This window comes from Eptesicus fuscus, chromosome 25 (genome assembly GCF_027574615.1).
Source record: "Eptesicus fuscus isolate TK198812 chromosome 25, DD_ASM_mEF_20220401, whole genome shotgun sequence".
In the NCBI taxonomy this organism is placed as follows: domain Eukaryota; kingdom Metazoa; phylum Chordata; class Mammalia; order Chiroptera; family Vespertilionidae; genus Eptesicus; species Eptesicus fuscus.
In genome coordinates this window covers 12,243,735-12,258,741 of record NC_072497.1, presented here as the reverse complement: position 1 = coordinate 12,258,741, position 15,007 = coordinate 12,243,735, and the positions used below count along the sequence as shown (strand labels likewise).

Here is a 15,007-nt window from a genome sequence, read left to right as displayed (position 1 = left end):
ACTGGGGATGTGCCCGCAACCAAGGTCACATGCCCTTGACCGGAATCGAACCCGGGACCCTTCAGTCCGCAGGCCCACGCTCTATCCACTGAGCCAAACCGGTTAGGGCTGGTTAAGTTGTTTTTTTTTTTAAATAGTTGGCTACAGTAGGGGAGCCCTGACTATATGAAAAACAAAACATGTTCTCGGAACCACAGCCAAATACTTTGTAGCGATGCTTGTCCAAAGTTTGGACACCAGGAACGGGGGCTCAGCTAGCATGTTCTGGATTTTATCAGCAAAGTTGCAAGATGTTCAGACAAGGAATTGTGAGGGATTCCATTCCAGCTTTGATGGGAAGTGTGGCAGAGTCACACCAAAAAGAAAAAGAAAGAAAGAAAGAAAGAATCCTTTTAAATAAAATGGGGACATTGGGCCTGGCTGGTGTGGCTCAGTGGTTGAACCTTGACCTATGCACCCGGGGGTCACGGTTCCATTTCCGGTCGGGGCACCTGCCCGGGTGGCAGCCGCCGCCATCCTCAGACAGACGGGGGTGGGTTTGCAGGAGGCAGCCCAGCCGGCCATCGAGGATTCTCTCCGCATGGACGTTTCTCTGTCTCTCTCTGAAATAAATAAAAGACGTGTTCTAAAAAGTTAAAGGGGTGCTTTGGGATTAGATGGGAGGGTTTCTTTGTCCTACGGATCGAAACGCAGCCTCGCCGCCAGCGGGGGTCGGCCGGCAGGCCGCGTCCCCTCCGTGCACAGCCTCCTGAAGGTCAGGCCGGCGGCGGGAGCCCGGCTCTCCCTTTTGTCAGCGAGGACACCACGTGTTGGCAAGAGCCTCCGGCGATGACCTTGGGCCCCTGAACGCGGGGGCCCAGGCCCCGGGGCTGCCTCTGCCTTGTTTACCGAGGCCGCGGGGCGGGGGGCGGGGAGGAGTGGGGTCGGAGACCTCGTGTCCCCTCTGCTCCCTTGTCACCGCATCCGTCCCCCCCAATACCACGGGGAGCGGTTAGGCCGAGCAAGGCGGGGGCTGTCCCACCTATTCCCGGAGACGCCAGGGGGAGGTTTCCCCAGCGCGCCCCCTCCTCTCGGTCGGACCGCGCACAGCCCACGCTGCCAAGAGGCACGACCCCCTCCGCCCCAGCCCCAAGATGGCGACCGACCCTGGTGGGCGACCCGGCGCGCGCCGCGGAGCCCCTTCCCCTTCCCAGCGGCCCCTGCGCCGGCGACGCTGGCCAGCGGCGAAGGGGGCGTCGCCGAGCGCGGCGTCGCGGCGTCGCCCCTGCGTCGCCGCGTCCCCCGCCCGGAGCCCTCCTCAGGCCCGTGGCGCGCGCTGCCTGCCGGGATACTCGGCTCGTCCCGTCAGTCCTCCCGGCTCGGGCCGCGGTCGCGCGATCCGCCTTGTTCCCAAGATGGTGGCGCTGGGCTCCCGGGTGGCTGCGGGAGGCGGCCGAGTCTGAGTGCCCCCCGCCTCTTCCTCTCACCGCCCCTCATCTCCCCGCCTCTGGGCCGGAAGCTCGCCACGCCGCCCTCCTCGGCCTCGCGCCCCCCGCCGCCCCCGCTCGTGCGTCACCTCTGCCGACCCGGCGTGCGCTCACGGCCGCGGGCGGCGGCGCCTCCCTCGGCTCCTCCTCGGGGCCGCGCTCGTAGCAGCTCGCAGCCCAGCCGCGCCAGGCGGGCCCCGCAGCCCCCGGTGCGGACAGGCGGCGTCGGAAGCGGGCGGCTGGCCACCGAGCTCGGGCTGTCGTGCGGCCTCGGCGCCCGCTGTCCCGGCCTCGGTCTCCGGTGAGGGAAGCGCGGGTCCCGCATGAGCGCGGGCGGCGGCGGCGGCGGCGGCAGCGACAGGGGAACGAGGCGGCGGCGGCGGCCGGAGGCGGCGGGCGAGGGCGACCACGACCAGCGAGGCGGCCGCAGCGGCGAGGGCCGCAGCCCCGGCGCGGGGGCGACCACAGGTCAGCGTGGCCGGGACGCCGGGTGGGCAGCGCCCCGGGTCCCCGCCGTCGCCCGGGGCACCCCCTTTCGGGGCCGCTTCGGCGAGGGCAGGGGCGCCCCCACCCCCAGGGCGAGGGTTTGGGGCGCGTGGTCCGGGGGGCCGGTGCCAGCACCAGGCCACGGGGGGCCGCGGCTGCTGCTGCCGCCGCCGCCGTAACTGTCAGCGTCGGGGTGGCGGAGGGAGGCTGGGGGGCCCGGGGGGGCGCCTCCGGCCCGGGGAGGGGGTGGCCCCGCCGGGAGCCGCGCTCGCCGACCCCTCCCCCCGCCCCCCGGGCCCCCGGCCGCCGCCCCCGGGCCCAGCCAGGGGGGGCCGGCCTCTCCCGGCCAAGGGCACAGCTCGCTCTTTTCCGGGTGTCCCCGGGGTCGGCGCGGGGGGCGAGGAGACGTGTGCTTTGGGGTGGGTTGGGGCTTTTTCTTCTTTTTGTCTCTTTCTCTCTCTTTTTTTTCTTTTCTTTTGGGCGTGACGGGTTGAAGAAGGGAGCGCGGAGGGAGCCATACGTGAAAGGCAAAGGGTTGTGTTTCCCGATTATTCACGGATTTTGGAATGAAACGGGGGGGGGGGGGCTGTTGGCGTCGGGCAGACTCGGTTCCGTGCAAACCCGCAAACTGTTGGCCTTTCTCCCACCCCCACCCCCACCATCGCCCTCACCCCCCAACCCCCACCCCCACCCCCGCTTCCAATGGAGAAAATGGAAAGGACTCCCTCCTCGCTCGTGGTGGGAGTTTTTTGTTGTGTTTTTTTTTTTTTGTTCTTGGTGGTCAAGTCAGAATGGAGCAGGGCGAACGCTTTAGTCCTTGAAATGGTTCCGAGTCGCCGAACACAGGTGCGGTTTTGATGAAGCTGACAATCCTCGAAAGATCATTTCGCCTCTGAATTTTTTTATTTTTATTTAAACACACACACACACACAACCACGTCCCGATGGGCCAGCTAAAAGGGTTGTCATCACAGAGTCTGTTTTGGGGGTGTCTTTGTTAAGTGCTGGGGTGCTGGCGGAAATGGAAGCGGGTAGGTAGGTAGCATCTATGGGCCTTTTGGAGTTACCCCCCAAGCACGGACCCCCCTAATTTGGAGTCTCCTTGTACTGCCTGCAGTATTGAGAGAAGTGGCAGATGATTCCAGGTGTTTTTTTTTTTTTTTTGGAGGGGGGAGGAAGGGGAGTGGAAGAAAGGGCTTGGAGTGGAAACGACCTAAAGTTTGGGATACGGGTCCGACTGCTAAAAAGTTAGGTTCCAACCACGCGAGGTGCCCGGTGGTGAAATTGCTGAATGGGTTGGACAAGGAGGGTGAGGAGGAAGCAGCCTTCCTGAAGAGATGGGTCTGCAATCAGAGTTTAGGAAGAAGAAGGGGGGGAAAAATAAAAAAATAAAAAGGAAGACGGTTTTGTCCTGGGTATTGAGTGGACATCACGCTGCAATTGGATCCTGCTTGTAAATCTGAGCTACTCACCGCATTTTTAATGAACCGAATACAATATTAATCAAGGGCGGCGGGAAGCCCTGTGCGAGAACGAATAATCACGACGAGACAGAAATATGAAATGGACTCGAGAAGTAGTGACCCTGTTTGCAGAACTGGGCTGTGAGCTGGGACGGTCTGGCTGTGTCAATATTGACCGGCCCGGGGTGCTGGCTCATCGGCACCGTCCTCTGGACTCGGTCAGGGTCCTGGGGCGCGGCGGGCCGGTCCGTGTGTGCTTCCTGTCCCGGGGCTCTGTGAGCTGGTGGTGTCCTTCAGTGGTTTTTTGCACCGTTTTGTTTAGCTCTCGGCTTGTATAGGGTTAAAATGTAGACACACTGTACGTTAAATACACATGCAGTTGTCCTCTTGCCCCTCCAAAAACACCCTCCGACCTGAGCCCCCAAAAGAAGACAAGTTGCTGTTCCTCTCGATCCACAGTCTGGGACAATCCACAGCCCAAGCACTTGAAATGAATGATGTTTATAGTCGCCCCGTTTCTTTTTTTCTTAAACAGTGTCACAGTCTTTTTTTTTTTTTAAAAAATATATTTTTATTGACTTCAGAGAGGAAGGGAGAAAGAGAGAAACATCAGTGATGAGAGGGTCATGGATCGGACGCCTCCTGCACGCCCCCTACTGGGGATCGAGCCCGCAACCCGGGCGTGTGCCCTGACCCGGAATCGAACCCGCCACCTCTTGATTCATAGGTTGATGCTCAACCACTGAGCCACAACGGCCGGGCTACAGTTGCCTATCAACCTATGAACCAGGAGGTCACTGGTTTGATTCCGGGTCAGGGCGTGTGCCCGGGTTGTGGGCTCGATCCCTAGTAGGGGGCGTGCAGGAGGCGTCCGATCCATGACCCTCTCTCATCATTGATGTTTCTGTCTGTCTCTCCCTCTCCCTTCCTCTCTGAAGTCAATAAAAAATTATATTTTGAAAAAAATAAAATGATTGCTGGTTATGGTCTTCAGTGGTGTTTGCAGTTTGTTTAGCTCTAGGCCTGTGTGAGTTAAAATGTAGAAACGTAAAGTACATATGCAGCTGTTAAGAACTAGTTTTCTGATTTTTATGATTGAGGACAAATTTTCACAATGATTTTTCCAAGTAAAAATTTTTTTAAAAATATATTTTATTGATTTTTTTACAGAGAGGAAGAGAGAGCGATAGAGAGTTAGAAACATCGATGAGAGAGAAACATCGATCAGCTGCCTCTTGCACACCTCCCTACTGGGGATGTGCCCGCAACCAAGGTACATGCCCTTGACCGGAGTCGAACCTGGGACCCTTGAGTCCGCAGGCCAACGCTCAATCTACTGAGCCAAACCGGTTTCGGCTCCAGTAAAATTTTTGGGGAAAGCCTTAGACACTCGCTTCATGATATGATGCAGGACAGCAGAATTTTGGCTGATTTTGATAGCCCCCTCCCCCACTGCAAATGTTAAGTTGAAATATAAAAATGGAAGACATGAGATGCAGTGGGAATAGCTTGGGCATTAGATCTTTTTTTAAAAAAATATATATTTTATTGGTTTTTCACAGAGAGGAAGGGAGAGGGATAGAGAGCTAGAAACATCGATGAGAGAGAAACATCGACCAGCTGCCTCCTGCACGCCCCCCTACTGGGGATGTGCCTGCAACCAATGTACGTGCCCTCGACCGGAATCGAACCCGGGACCTTCCAGTCCGCAGACCGACGCTCTATCCACTGAGCCAAACCGGTTTCGGTTAGATTTTGTTTTTAATTCTGCCCTTTCTGTGGTAGTTTGGCCCTTGACAGGTTACTTCATTTTGGTGAGCTGTAGGTGTTTCCATCTGTGAAATGGGATTGTGACGCTGATGCAGAGCTGCTGCGAGGAGTAGGGTATGGAAAGCGTCGAGCACAGACGCACTTAATAAACAGGATCACCCTTTGCGGCCTCCGGCCCAGGTTTCCTGAGGGATCTCAGAGCACCGGCAGCCTAGGGGCTTCTAACGCATCATCATCCTCGTGTCACCTTCTCTCTGCCCTGCTGTGGACTCGCTCTGCGGGCCAGGACTGCCCGTGCTCACGAGAGCGTGTCACCAGAGCGTGGGGTGCAGGACTCTGTTTCCAGCCAGTCAGTCAGTGGTCACACAACCTTGATGAGGTCCCCCCTGAGGTCCCTGAGCTGCGCTCCCCGGGGTCGGGGCTCCGAGACGGGTGCCGTGGCCCTGTGCTCGGGAAGCTGCTAGTCGGTGACTCCTCGCACACTGTCCTGGTGAAGCCCCATCCCATAAGGGAGACTCCTTCCCCCGCGCCCTTCCCTCCCAGTCTGTGGGCCCCAAACCTCCCACCCCAGCTGCCATCCTGCAGAATCTGTTCTACCCCTTTCCTTTATACGACTGTCTCACACACGCCCGGTGCTTCATATCCTCACATCGCGGCCCCAGCTCTACCACCCCGTGTCTGGCACACTGTGGTGGTCAGTGGTGTGTGTAAAATTAAAAAACATTGAACAGCTGCGTGTAAATACCCGAATATTTTCTGAGGTGTGATTATTTGTCGAAGTTTTAAATCTGAGTCTCTGGGCTTGAGCTCAGGCCTCTCTCTGCGCACCTCCTGGTGTGTGCTGCCTGGAGGAGGAGGAGCAGCTGGCCCGCCTCCTTCTGGAGGTGTGTGCTCCCCACGCGCTCCGGGGAGGCAGCCTTCACCGGGCGCCATCGGGGACCTCTCCTGACCATGACAGTCAGTGTTCTTTTCTCATCAAGGAAATGAGGTGAAATCACAGTGAATAGCAGTGGGGTTAATCCAGAAACTTACATCCCATGTCTAAAGCGTGAGACGTTTGAAATGCTTCAAGGTGCTGTGAGAGTGATTTTCAAATGAAATTGCTTATGAATAAATACATAAGTTTCTTTTCGAGCTTTCCTTCCCACTTAATGTCAGAAATGTCCCCTGTAGTGCTTCGTCTAAGTTGCCTTTAACAAGTAAATACCATTGTGGATGACAAGTCAAGGAGATTATTAAGGCCTCGGAGAATGAAATAAAGCTAGTGCTTTTTCTTTTAAATACTGCTATTTGCACGCAGCTGACAGTTGTCACTGTTGGATTCTGAGCCTGGTGACTGAACTGGGAAGATTATATGTAAGATTTTAAGTGCCTCGGGGCCTCAACAGGTTCAGTGAACAAAAGCCCCAGCAGCTCATGTGGAGGTGTCGGGAGATCCTGTGGGTCCCTCCTTCCTCCTCAGCCCCCGCTGTGACGAGCAGGTCATTTAGCTGCTCAGCCTTTGTTCTGTTCCTTCTGTCATGCGAAGGTGTTGCTTGCTTTGTCTGTTTCAGAGGATTATGCTTTTCAAATGTGATCGTTCTCGAAAAAATGGATTAAAACGGACTTAGTGACTTGCCCAAGAAAACACGTAGGTTAGTGGTAGATGGGATTGGAACCTTGGTGTATTTTCCTGCTTTCTCCATCGACATTTTTAACCTTCTCACAGACAGGTGTTTGGGGAAATGTTTAGTGTGAATTTCTTTAATTAAGACATTTTGTTTATTCGCTTTAGGGAGAGGAGAGGGAGAAGTTGGTTTGCTGTTCCACTTATTTATGCATCATTGGTTGATTCTTGTTTGTGCCCTGACCTGCAACCTCGACGTTTCAGGAAGATGCGATGCTCTAACCAGCTGAGCTGCCTGGCCAGGGCAGATTATTTTAAACTTGGAAACTACGTTTGAAGTAAACAGTGGGTCTTAATAGTTGGTGATGCATTATTCAGTGTTATTAACCCAGAGTCAGATCCCCTCTGGGAGTGGCTTTGCCTTTGACCTCTCCTGGTAATTTGGTAAATGGCACGTGAATCATAAGGCTGACCTGGGAGGAAAAACGGTTTTGGAGATGTAGGATCTACGAGATAAGATTATGTCAGAAGCGCACTTGTAGGAAGTTTGCTGGAATCGCACACACGACATTGTGTGTGGACCACAGAAGAGAACCGTTCGTACGTGAGACTTCGTTGATGAGGGCGGTACCCGTGTGCAAATACAAGCATGGAGGTGGTGGCTACGCGCCCTGAGTGACACAAGCAGCGTAACCTCTCCCTTCAGTGAAACGTGCGGCTGGCCATGGGGGTCCCGTGTGGTGGGCGACTCCTAGCAGCTCACTGTGTTCCAGAAGTTGCTCTTCTGTGCCTTCCAGATCCCCCAGGGTTAGTCACGCACAGGTAGATCGATCCCTTTCTGGTACAGAAATAAAGCATGGAAGGTGTTTTGACCTGTCTCTGTGGTGTGCAGGCTTCTAGCTCTCTAGTTCTTAATGTGTGCCCATTGTAGGTGCTTTCAGTGACTCACGGGTCCCTTCTCACATCCGAGACAGGGCTGCCCTCCACGCCTCTGGCCCGTCCTGCTCAGAGCCTGCCTCTCCAATGGGAGACGGCGCTCTTAGAATTGCCCTTGGGGACTGTGGCCACCATCCTGACTCATGCTTTCATATATCTTTTAAAACATGTTTTTATTGATGGCAGAGAGGAAGGGAAAGAGAAATATCAGTAACGAGAGAGAATGATTGATTGGCTGCCTCCTGCACGCCCCCTACTGGGATGGAGCCCGCAATCCTGGACCCTTCAGTCTGCAGGCCGACGCTCTATCCACTGAGCAAACCTGGCTAGGGCTGTTTTTATGTTCTCTGGGATGAAGAATGCGTTCTGAATTTTCCCCATATTAGACAGACAGACAGACAGTATAGCAGCCACGTGCTCACCCTTAGGTGTGGACGGGGTTTGTCACCTCCCGGGACTCGCTCCCTCTGAAACTGGTGTGGTTTTCCTCTGGGCCCGTGGCTCTGGCGCTGCAGGTGCCACTCCAGGCCTGTCCTGCTGCCAGCAAGCACCCCTGTCTCAGAGGCAAAGCGCCGTGGCCTCTTCGGAGGGAAGGGTGAGATGCCCAGTGTCGCCCTGAAGCCGATGGCCATGGGAGCCGTGCGGGCCACGTCCAGCCTATTAACCATCTCGGGACGTTTTCTCGGGGGTTTGCGTTGTCGAGCCTCTGCGTCTGAGTACGTGTCAGTGTTGATAACCTTACCGTGCGCCACAATAAGGACGTAAGTATTGACCTTTGGTACATGTTTAAACTTCTTCTTTAGGGAATTTAAAATATACTTGTCTCTTGGGCACCTGTTGTATGTGACGTGTCCAAATGGATAAGTCCTGTTTCACCAGAGATTAATTTCTCTCAGGGTTTTCTGAGGTGAGCTGATGACCTGTCATATTCCATGTTGGCAATAGAAACTATACCGTCCAAGAGAAGTTTTCCTAATCACTCAGGTTGCTTCCTTCATATGTTAGTTTCTTGCACATTTTGCTATGTCAGTGACATTTCTACAGACTGAGTGTTCAGGTCCTTCCAAACCCACATGGGAGGGGACGAGGAGGTGCAGTGCAGCCGTGGAGGGCGGTGAGCCGCATGGGTGGGTCCCATGAACTCTCAGGAATTCGTGCCCTTACCCAAGACGCCAGAGCGCTCCCTCCCTCCTGCCACGTGAGGACCCAGCCCGAGGCCACTGTCTGTGAACGCGGAAGCTGGTCCTCACCAGACGCCAGAGCTGCGGGCGCCATGGTCGTGGACGTGCAGCCTCCAGGGCTGGAGGAAGGGTTCTGTTGACGCGCCACCAGCCGTGTCTGTCGTCACAGCGGCCCGAGCGGACTGGGACACCCGCGTGTCCATCTGGAGGAGGGACGGGAAATCACACGGGTAACTAGACTTCAGCATTTCCATCGGGTCATCACATACTTCTTCACATTTCATCACAGCCCAGGGTACTGTACTTCACGTTACCTTTAGAACGACAAAGTGAAATCTGTGGTCTCCCTCCCTCCCCCTGAACATGCCCATCTTTTGGGCTAGATGAAAGGCAGGGAGGGCGAGCTTAAAAATAGATGGACCTCAGCTGGAGGGTAGATGGGTCACTTACCTGAGCAAAGTGAGAGAATTGACTCTGGACTGAAGGTTCTGTGAGGACAGTAATAGATTGCTGCTGTCTGTCTGTCTGTCTGTCTCTCTCCATGTGCAGTTTTAGATGCTTGCAAGTGCTGGGTGGGTGCACTGCGTCCTCGTCAGGCCAGGGCTGCTTTAGAGAGGAGGCGCAGGACAGGACTTGGGGTTCGCCTGCCCCTGGGCTCTGCTCTGGAAGATGGAACTCCAGTGAGCCCCAGTGCGGAGGGAGCCCCGAGGGCGCTGTCACGGTAATGGGTCGGGGCTGTGTGGCACGTGCTTCTGGAATTGTTGACCAGGATGAGTGATTTATCATTAGAGAGAGGAGATTGGCACAGTAAATTGGAATTTCTAAAGGATCTCCATAGATGACACTTTAGATCAACACTCACATAAGATTCCACATAGTAAAAGAGAGCATTTTAATATTGGCAGATCTGAACCTCCCTTCTGTGGTTAATCGTTACTTACTTTCTGAAATGGTCAGAGAACACAGGTGAGGGGAGGGCGGGCCAAGGGTCCCCTGAGGGCCCAGTTCTCTGCCGGTGCACAGTGATGGTGACCCCGCAGCCTGGATTTCCCAGCACAGCCTGGTGTCGGCACGGTAGGCTATTCCCCTTAGTCCTGGAACCAGGAATTGTAGCATTTATTTCCAGGGAGCCTCTTGTATTTTGTGGTTAGTTGCCCCCTCCACCTGCAGATGCTGGTGTAGAGTTAATTATTTTTTAGAGGAAATGTAGAAAATAAATAAATGGGTATTTTTCAGTATAAAAGTAACAATTTCCTCTTTTTCTTTACCCAAATTCTAAGGTAACAGTTGTTAAAATTAAGTCTAGAAAAACATAAAACTGTCTGGCAAATACCAGGCGTATCTGTGTAAGTACAGATAGATACATGGAGCTATTTTCCTTTTTACTGAGGGGGTGGTTCACAAAAATCATGCCATACGTTTGGTATAGTTTCCAACTTTATTGAGATACAATTCACATACCATAAAGTTCACCCTTTTCAAGTGGACCCTCTGTGGGTTTTAGTGTGTTCACTTCCACAACCGGCACTGCTATCTAATTTTAGGGTATTTTCATCATCCCGAAAAGAAGCCCCTGCAGTCGCTCCCATTTTCCCGTCTTCCAGCGCCTGGCAGCCGCTCATCTGCTTTCTTGCTCTGTGGATCTGCCTGCGTAGACTTCGGGTATAAATGGAGCCATAAAGGCTGTGTTCTTCTTACTTAGCACAGTGTTTTCTTCCAGGTTCACTCATGTTACAGCGTTTAACATCACTTCATTCCTTTTCGTGGCTGAAAATGTTACCTTGTGTGAGTATACACAACTGTTTGGATTATTTCCAGTTTTTGGTTATTAATTTCCTTGTTATCATTCCAAAGTGGCGGCACTATTTTATAGTTGTATCCGCAATGTCTGAGGGTTCTTTCTGACTTCTCTGCTTCCCTGCCAAAACTTATTATCTGTCCCTTTTATTTTTAAGATATATTTTTATTGAATTTGTTGATTAATAAAATGACACAGGTTTCAAGCATACAATTCTATAGTACATTGTCTGTATATCGTATTGTGTATTCACCATCCGAAGTCAAGTCTCCTTCCATCACCATTGATCTTCCCTTCACCACCTTCTACGTGCCCTTGACCCCTGTCCCTTTTATTTTAACCATTTGGGTGGGTGTGAAAGTATCTCTGTCGTTTTATATGCATTTGCTTAATGACTGATGGTGATGTCATTTCTTGGGCTGATTCGTCATCTTTGCAGAAAATCTATTCAAAATCTTTTGCTGTTGTTAAATTGTTTTTTTTTTTTAAATCTTGGGTTTTAAGTGTTGTTTACTAGTATGTTACAGACATAAGTGCCTTGTCAAATAATATGATTTCAAAATATCCCCTCCCATCCTATAGGTTGCCTTTGCACTTGCATGAATTGTGTGCTTTGAAGTACACGAGCTGTAGATTCTGTGCTGTGATGTGAGGTGGGGCGCCAGCTTCCTCCTCTTACTGAGGGAGACCCACTTCTTCCAGCGCCAGGGGGTGCAGGGGTGGAAAGGCTGTGCTTGCCCATGGGGTGGTCGTGGAGCCCTTGTTGAGAAGCATTTGACCGTAAGTGTAAGCGCGTATTTCTGGAGTCTGTCTTCTCCATTGATGTCTATGTCTGTTCTTCAGCACCGACATAACTGTCTCGAATACTATATATTTGTAGTAAGTTTTGAAATTGGTAAAGGTGAATATTTTAACTTGGTTCTTATTTTTCAAGACTATTTTAGCTCCCTAGGGTTTTTGGAATTTCTCTGTGAATTTTAAGGTTAGTTTGTTTTTCTGCAAAAAGGGCAGTCATGCTGAATTGGTAGATTTAAGGAGTATTGCTACCTTAATTTTATGTCTTGACCCATGAACATGGGATGTCTTTCCATTTATTTTTTAAAATTTTTGTTTTTTAATGTACATTTCTCAACACTTTTGTTCAACATAAATATAAATTTATTTCTAAGTATTTCATTTTTAAAGTTATTGCTAATGGAACTGTTTACATAATTTCATTTTCAGATTGTTCATTGCTTGTGTATAACTCTCTGTACCAGGTTACAGAGTCTCTGTGTTCGGTGTGGGTGGCTGCGTGTGCGTCTACCTCGTCGCTGTAGCGGATGCATATTGCGCACCTGCTGTGTCATAGGTGGTTTTCTGGATGCGAGTGCACAAAGCCCACCCAGGCCCGTTTTCATGGACTTATACTTGGTAGGGAAAGAGGTATTATATACACGTTTGTATTGTGTAAAATATATTGTATATTGCATGGTGTTTTTAAGGAGAAAAATAAGGAAATGGGATATAAAGTGTGTATGGATGGAGGGATGTGCAAATTTTAGGGGGGCCCGAGAAAGCTCACTGAGGGGTAACTGAGTGAAGAACTGAAGGAGGGGGGAGCCAGCTGAGTGGGGACCCCTTTCAGGCAGAGGTGAAGGAATTCGTGGACCCGGGGAGTGGCTCCCGGGAGTGTCTGGTGTGAGGAACAGTGAGGTGGCCAGTGAGCTTTAGGAAAGGAAGTGGCGGGAAGTAGAGTCAGAGGATGTGGGGTTCGGATCATTTGGTCACATGGGGAGCCATGGAAGGTTCTCGAACGGAGGAGTGGAAAGCTGTGACTTAGGTCACTGGCTGCCACGTTGGCCTCAGAAGGTCATGTGGACGGTCCAGTCGTGTGGCCATCTGTGGGAACAGCTGCCACACAGACCAGTTCCTGAGTCTGACAAGTGCACACCTTCGCAGCACAATCCCTACGAGTTACAGACTCTCCCCTTCCTCGTCAGTCCCCCCCAGCCCCCCGCCGCCTGTGTCCTGATCTCTCTTACCTTAGGTGGGGGTAGCTTGCTCTAGAATGCCATATACATTGTGTCGTAGTACTTAGCGGTATCAGGTTTCTTTTACTCGGCGTAATATTTTTGAGTTCATCCATGTTAATGCGTGTGTCAGTAGCGTGTACCTTCCTTCTGTGAAAGGACTCCTGGGCGGTTGCAGTGCTTGGCGTTACGAGTAAAGCTGCAGTGAACAGGGTGAAAGTTGGTATTGTGTTTGGGAATGCGGTCATTCGGTTATGGGACCGTTCTGATACGTTTGCAGATGGTCCCCCCAATCTGTTCTTTGTTTACACGCCTGCCAACAGTGCTCAGTGCCTACATCCTGGTCAGCACTGGGCTGTCAGTCTGTCTGAAGCAGCCTGGAGGTCGATGCATATCTTAGTTTGAGGGGTGTTTTCACTTGATAGATGATTCTAGGTTTACTTGCTTTTCCTTTGAGCATTTGTTTGTGAGGAAAAGCTGTACTTTTTTCCTTTTCCTTTAGTAAAAGTCGTGCCCCCCCCCCCCCCCCCCCCGCATACACACACATCTTTTAAAAAAGATTTTCTACACCCTTTAAAAAAGATCTTTTTATCACCGGTTTTGTGATTTTCCTGATAAGGATTTGTTGAGTTCTTTCCTTTTTTTAAAAAAAATGCATGAGTTTGCTTTCATCCGATTTGGAAAAGTGTCAATCATTATTTCTTCACACATACGTCTCTCACCTCCCTCCCTCCTGTGCTGTCTCTTCATGGAGCTTCCGTTACATGTATGTTGGACCACGTGATGCTGTCCTCAGGCCATCGACAGGTTATGTTTGATCTTTTCCTCTCTGTGCTGCATTTTGCTTTGTCTTCTCCTTCACCGTTCTTTTCCCTGTGGTGCCAGTACTTCAGGTACTTTAGTTTATTTCTTTGGATTGGTTTTTCCATTTGATTTGTTTTAAGGTTTTCTCTTTCTTTATTCATGTGATGTTCCTTTGAATCCTTGAGCGAGTTTATAGTAATTTGAAAGTCCTTGTCTCCTGATTCCATCTTTCATTTCAGGATTTTTAAGAATATATATTTTATTGATATTTTACAGAGAGGAAGGGGAGAGGGACAGAGAGTTAGAAACATTGATGAGAGAGACACCGACGGATTCAGCTGCCTGGGGATGTGCCCGCAACCAAGGTACATGCCCTTGACTGGAATCCAACCTGGGACCTTTCAGTCCGCAGGCTGACGCTCTATCCACTGAGCCAAACCGGTTAGGGCAGGATTTTTTATTGATTGTTTTTTCTGATAGTTATGCGCCAAAATTTCTTACTTGCATTTTCAGTAATTTCTTATTGGATGTTGTACAGTTTTGTTAGTGTCTATCTGTTTTAGATGCCAGCACAGTCACTTCTGGTCAGCTTGATCCGCGCGAGGCTGTATTAGGGTGTGTCTGGAGAAGGCTGTAGTGGGAGGTCACTAACCACTACGAGGCGGGGCCCTTAGTACTCCACTGCATGCCCCCAGGGTTGGCCTCTTGTCTTCACTCTGGTGGGAGGGGCTGGGTGGGTCTCTCAAGGCCCTGGGGCCGCTGAGACAGACAGCTGTCACACCGCCGTCAGCCCTGGTGGAGGAGGGAGGAGGAGAGAGGACCAGCACTGAGCTCTGGGTGCAAACAGGAGCCCTGGGTCTGCCAGCTGAGAGCCGCGGGCCTCCCCGCCGTGCTGCCCTCCTGCAGCAGCTGGGCCCTGTCGCTTGATGTGTGTGTGTGTGTGTGGACGCTCATAAATGTTACAAAGGATGAACTTGCTTTTGTAGTGAATGGTAGGAAAAATGGTAAGAAAAGTGTTCTTGGAAGTTTATCCTGTTGTCTATGTAAAAAAAAAAAAAACTGAGTGAGGTGTTTTCTATTTTAGGTTAAAACGCTGTAAGATCCTGATTTTAGAATCCACCAGCTCCTCAGAAGTTTGGCGAAATATGGTATGTTTCTATTTTATTTTTTTGGAATTCCAAATTGCACGTGTATGTGAATGCCTGGTTAGAGTAATGACACATGTGTTCAGCAGATTGGGGTGCCAGTCAGAGTTAGAGCATCGTGCTCGGCGCTAAGCCACCGTGCTACCAGGTAGACTGTACGAGGTGCCCACCTGGGTTCTGAAAGAATCTAGAAGAGGCCAGTGTGCTGGGAGGAGTAAAGCACTGTGCTCAGGAAGACGGAGGAGACAGCTTTGGCTGTTGGGCTGTGAGTTAAAAATAGCTTCCATTTGTTGAGCTCTGACTGTGTGCAGGCACTGTTTTCTGAACGTCCGTATGTTCG

General features: G+C 51.6%; 1 protein-coding gene across 3 annotated transcripts in view; it reads left to right on the top strand.

Moving 5' to 3' along the window:
- The first annotated feature begins 1,362 nt into the window (after window positions 1-1,362).
- The window catches only part of UBE3A (ubiquitin protein ligase E3A), a 41,168-nt gene continuing 27,523 nt past the window's right edge, over window positions 1,363-15,007 (top strand). For 2 of the 3 annotated variants that reach the window (XM_054713294.1, XM_054713292.1), the window contains exons 1-2: window positions 1,363-1,934; window positions 14,607-14,670. The gene's annotated coding sequence lies outside the window, so the exon portion shown is untranslated. The remainder of the gene's footprint in view (window positions 1,935-14,606; window positions 14,671-15,007) is intronic. The other variant, XM_054713293.1, reaches the window with a different exon arrangement.